The sequence below is a fragment of the Limulus polyphemus genome, unplaced genomic scaffold (genome assembly GCF_000517525.1).
Source record: "Limulus polyphemus unplaced genomic scaffold, Limulus_polyphemus-2.1.2 Scaffold1648, whole genome shotgun sequence".
NCBI lineage: Eukaryota > Metazoa > Arthropoda > Merostomata > Xiphosura > Limulidae > Limulus > Limulus polyphemus.
This window is the reverse complement of record NW_013667258.1, coordinates 160269-166249: the sequence shown is the minus strand read 5'-3', so window position 1 is coordinate 166249 and position 5981 is coordinate 160269. Positions and strand designations below refer to the sequence as shown.

General features: G+C 32.1%; 1 pseudogene; it reads left to right on the top strand.

Annotated features, from left to right (window-relative positions):
- LOC106464423 overlaps positions 1 to 5981 on the top strand; it is a 70669-nt pseudogene that overhangs the window by 20988 nt on the left and 43700 nt on the right.

Here is a 5981-nt window from a genome sequence, read left to right as displayed (position 1 = left end):
CAGATATCGTTGAAGTGTTTTGTCGAATGTGGTATTACTATATCCATTATCGATGAACGTTTGTCGGAGTGTGCGAATTCTGTTGTGAAATAGATTCCAATCTGAGGATATTTTGTAGGTACAGTGGATGAGGGCGTGGATGGTTCCAGTTTTGTATCTTTGAGGGCATTCACTTTGAGCGTTGAGGTAGATTCCCTGGCTAGTGGGTTTTTGATAGACAGATGTGGCGTATGTGCTGTTGTTGGCGTCGATATGTACATCCAGAAAATTGATGGTTTTGTCAGTGGCTTTTTCGTGGGTGAATTTAAGCACAGAGTTGTCCTGTAGGTTTTGTCGGAGCTTCATTAATTCATCAGTGTCCTTGGTAATGATGAAGCAGTCGTCGACGTATCTGCAGTATAGTGCGGGGTGGTGTCCTGCAGCACTTTGTTTTCTATGTGACACATGTAAAAATTGGCGAAAGTTACTCCAAGAGGAGAACCCATGGCAACTCCGTCGACTTGCTGGTATAGCGAATCATTGATATGTTGAAAAGGTGACTTCGTAGTACAGGCGAGTAGAAGTTCACGCATTATTTCTTCAGTTATTTTGGGTGGAGACACGGTCGGGTGTCTGTAAACGTTGTTGCAGATTATGTCTATCGTATCCTGGACTGGTACATTGGTAAATAATGATTCGACGTCCAAGGAGGCGAGTACTCCCTGTGGATTTGTGGCATGTAGTAAGTGGAGGAAGTCGTCTGTAGATGTTAGCGTGTGTTGGGCAGGCATCATCACTCCGTATATTACATGGTTAAAATGTATAAATAATATTGGTGTTTTTTTAATGGTCTGTTAAAATTGCCTACTGTAATATCATGATGGAATAATATTTTCAATTCTGATTAAATATCTCATTTTTTTCTTGTGTATTAAAAATATTGGTCCATTTCACTTCATCATTGTGTTTAATTTTTGACTAGTACTTTATAGAATATGGTAGGCTTGATTTATGATACTCTGATTCTCAAAATACAGTTACCCAAAGGTCTTAATTATCATAAGTCCTCCTCCCCTTCGTTTATAGTCACTACAGTCATAAAGGAATGATCAGAATTTTTATTGTTTGTTGATATGAAAGTTTCTTCAAGTCACAAGTAATAAAAAAAATTTTGAAAAAAAATAAGGATGATGTAGGGATGGTAATGCCAGAAAGTACAGAAACAAGGTAGGAGTGAATACACAAAACCATACAAAAAATCCTTACATAAGTAGCTAAATATTTCAAAAAAAAACTTTTATCCACAACTAAATGTTGAATTCCTTTCATTTACATGAATTCAGGTTTGAATAAAAGCATTTAAACTGCATAATGCTATCAAGTCTTACAATGGATAATTCCCATAAGCTTGTAACATTGATTCAGTGGCTACTTATATAGAGATTTTTGTATGGTTTTGTGTATTCATCCCTTGTTTCTGTCACCTGATGATGACAAAACCTTGTCGAAACGTTGTACATTTGCTGTTATATTAAAGTTTTTCTTCATTACCCATTCAAGCCGTCTCCAGCCATTATTAACATTTTGGTGTGTAAATCATCACAACAATTTCAAGTATTGGTGAGCTAGCCCTTCTGATGCCAGAATTAGAACAATCAGGAAAACATATGGCTGTTAAGCTAATTGCTGGTTCTCTACTTTAGCGATGTTTTTTGGCTAAATTGAAAGTCTTAATAGCTTTTGAAAACCTAAGTTAGGTGTTTATAAAAGTCTCTTATATTGTTATGAGAAATATTTGAGGCTATGATGAGCAATGCATAATATTAATGGCCATTTTATTTCTAGCCAATCCCTACATACAAAGTACTACCATGCTTAGTAATAAAGGGAAATTAATTTTTTTTGTAGTTTTAGTTCTCGTATAATTTTACTGAGCTTAGACTACCTCACTGACTAATGATTTCCATAATTATTTTTCTATAATTATTGGTCATTATAACTAAATGCATGTATAGAACTGTTGGTTTACAGTTTTAAGGTTTGTACTAACTAGTATTCTATTTATTTTAACTAATACGCTCTATAATACCATAAACTATTCAGGTTGTGAAAGGAATTTTTTATGATTCATTAAAAGACTAATCAATGTGAACATGCACTAGTACTGGATATTATTAATGTTAAAGAAGTAAAATTTTTTCACTGTACTCAAATCATCACTCAATGTATTTAAACTTGTTTATGATTTGTTTATTGGTTAAATTAAAATCTTTTAAATAAACTGTTTCTGTTTTGTATTTAGAATCCATGATGAGAATGCAGGGAAGCTTTCTCATGGACAGTTGGAAGGGTTTTTCTTACCCTGCACACCTTGGGGATGTATGGAGTTGATCAAACGCACAGGTGTGAATAAGATTCTTTTAGAGAAAAGGCCTTGCTTTACAGTTCAGCTGTTTTTATGCTTACTTGTATGAGTTATGCAAACTTAAAGAACCCAGAAGCGAAAGTAAAGGAGAATATGTTATAATATGATTAGGCTGCTTTAATTTAATGGTACAGTAAAAGCTTGAAATGGTCTATTCTTTCATCGGGGGGTGTCTGTGGGCCAGACTAGTTTTACTTGTTGTTAAACAAATGTTTAAACAACCCTGTTCAACTATTACGTATCAGCTGCCTAGTGTCGGCTAAAAATATGAAGAATTAAATTGTGGCGGAACGCTACAAGTTCCTCAAATACCTATAGAATGATAGTTTTTGTTGTTTTTTTTGTGAGTGTAAAACACTTAAAACCTACAATTCGACTTTTGATACCTCACTACTATAAAGGCTTGGTTTGGTCTGAAGTTTTATTCAGTGGTCATGTCCAGGGTCACTGATGAGAAGTGGAATTCTCTGAAACTAGTCTGCCCCCCCCCCATGAAAGAATAGACCATTCCAAGCTTTTACTTATTGTTAAAGAAATGTTTAAACAACTCTGTTCAACTAGAACACATCTTGACTGCATATTTAGTGACTACCATGTGAACAGATTGATGTACTTTTTTTAATGAGACTTTAGACTTTGACCTTAATAAGTTAACTCAATAGGCTTAATTCGAGTAGAAAGATTTCATAGTTTTATTTATATCAATTATTAGGAGAATTAAATACCTAATAAATGTGCAGTAGTGTGTATTATATTTATGTCAGATGTTCTTTGAAAAAAAGCACAAGTATGGGTAAGATATTTCAGAGTTACATTCTGGTGAGGTAAAGTTGTTTATTTAAAACCAAAATAAGTATTTCAAAATGGATTTCTAAAGAATTCAGTCAAATTTCCATGTGATACAAGATTAATATTTTCAAAATAAGTACATTACTATTACAGTCTTTTCGCCTTGTTTTTCATTAGTAAATAATTGCATACAAACTCTTGGTCTTGTATGTTGAAGCAGGTTCCTTTGATTATAATAATACCACACCATATGTGCCAGAGTATCTTATAAGGAGAATACACTCTATATGTTTTTATTAACTAATCTTTGAGGAGAGCCATATGACATCTAAATCATTACAGTTTATTAAGATACATTCATTAATTTCGATTTCAAAACTGATCTCACTGGTCAGCTTCAATAATATAACACCATGCTGTGAGCATTTTGTTTAAAAGAAAAATACTACTCTTACAAGCAGACATAACATATTATTTCTAAATGGAAACAAAATTACACCATGATTGAAAATACTGGTGTTGTTAAATATGCAGTGATCGAATTACAATCTTGTAAATGAATTTGTAAGCGTACAATTCATTTACAAGTGTTTGTGTTTTCATTTTAAAAGAAATTCAAAAACAAAATTTCCTTTTTTTTAGGTTTTACTCTGAAAGGAAGTCGTGCTGTTGTGATTGGTAGAAGCAAAATTGTGGGCATGCCAATGGCTCAGCTTCTGTTGTGGAATCATGCTACTGTGACAATCTGCCATTCTCGAACGAAAGATTTACCAGCTGTGGTGAGATAGCCTAGAGAGAATTGCTTCTGTTTAATGTAAATGCTTTTGATGAAGCCACATTTATATCACTAATATTGTGTATCTAAAATGTAATTAGTTTATAACTTTTTTATGTGAACAAGTAATGAAGATCAGAGCTGATTTTGAAAAAAGATTGCACATTTTGTGCAGCAGACTAAAAATAGTGAAAACTAATTGATAATTACTATTCTTAATTACAGTTAAGCTCACTGCAATGCTTCTTCTGATTAATAGATACCTGAAGGTAGCTAAAAGTTTTTGTTATTTAACAATTAACAGCTAGAATTAACATTCATAATGATTTTATGCACATTCTTATATTTTTATGGAGCATTCTGTTACTAAGTTATGATAATTTTCTGTGCTTTATTATATTCTATTAAATTAGGTTGATTCATATCTCTACTTGTAATATTTTATTTATGAAATTTTTCTCAGTTCTTCAGCTTTTAATTTCTCAGGAGAAATAGTTTATTGGGAAAGTAATTTCATGTTTAACAGACAATTGAAATGAAATATACTGTTAGAGTTTGTGAAATTCTGTCTAAAAGTAGTTTCATATTTGCTTTAGTATTATATAAAGAAAATATTTTACTTGTAACCAAAATTATTTTCAAGCATAATTTATTTTGTAAAGTTAAGATGGATAAAACTTGATTTTTTGTGAAGAACTTTATATCACACTCTTGTTTAATTTCCTCACTTCTTTCTGAATTAGGTGGGAAAGCAGTACTGTATTCTTTGGTTCTAGATATAGTAAGTGTTAATGACTAATGCCAGTTAAGGTGATAAATAGTTTAGGTTAATTGAAAACTTCACTTGATAGGTACGAGAAGCAGATATTGTTGTGGCTGGAGTAGGTCAGCCACAAATGGTGAAGAAAGACTGGGTTAAGCCAGGGGCTGTGGTTATAGACTGTGGAATCAACTCTATACCAGGTAGATTTCTACCTATCTTTACTGGTCTCTTAAAGATTTGTTAGGTTTCTTAGATGTTACACTAGTTTAACTACTAGATAGTTTAAAAGTAGATATTTAATAATACAGGGTGTCTTAAAAGTTTGGAACCATAGGTGATTTGCAGCTTTTCTTAATTTCAGATATGTGACTAATTATCGCACTGTCAAAGCATGAAAGGGTGGAGTTAATCCTGTTGTTTTGAGTTGCAATGACAGCATATGAAACACATTCTGTAAAATTCTTTGAATTGCTTATGGTTCCAGACTTTTCGAACACCCAGTAGAATCTTAAAACGTTTTTTAGTCTGCAATAAATAATTACTTGAGGGTTTGATTAAATTATATGTGTTATACTTTTTTTAGGAGAAAAAATATACTTGTATTTGTGAATCATGAAATTGAATTAATGGGGTGCATAATGTTCATGTCTTGTAGTAAGCCATTAAATGAACATGTGTTTGTTACTTGTAACACATGTAATTGTCCTTCATGAAAAGCAAAGCAAAATCCTAGAATTCGGATAGGGTTGGAAACTTTTTATGTTTCATAGCCTTTTTTATTATCTTAATAACATGTTTTTAGGTATATATTTTCAGTGATTAAAACCTTTCTAAATCTCAACATTTACCACTACAGTTTGTCAGTATATAGATTTAAGTTTTTAATGTGAAACATGATTTATTTTGTTGTATTACTACCTTGGCTTTGTGAAGTTTTTCTTAAGAGTTAGTCTTAATTAAACCTTCTTGTACAGATATTTTAATAGAATTGATTGTACAAGAGTTGAATTTTCTATAGATTGTGTTTGCTAGAAGTTGCTTGCAGTGTCCAGCTCTAGCCAGTTGTGTGTGGTTCATAAAATATTTAACGTTTACACAAGTAATTAAAACTTGAGTTTTATGTCATTGAATCAACAAAATTGATTCATTTGATGTTATAGTGGAATTTAAATATGGCAGTATTAAAAAAAAAAACGTTGAGAATGCAGTACAGCTTTGTTGTCCCCCCCCCCCAAAAAAAAACAATTAAA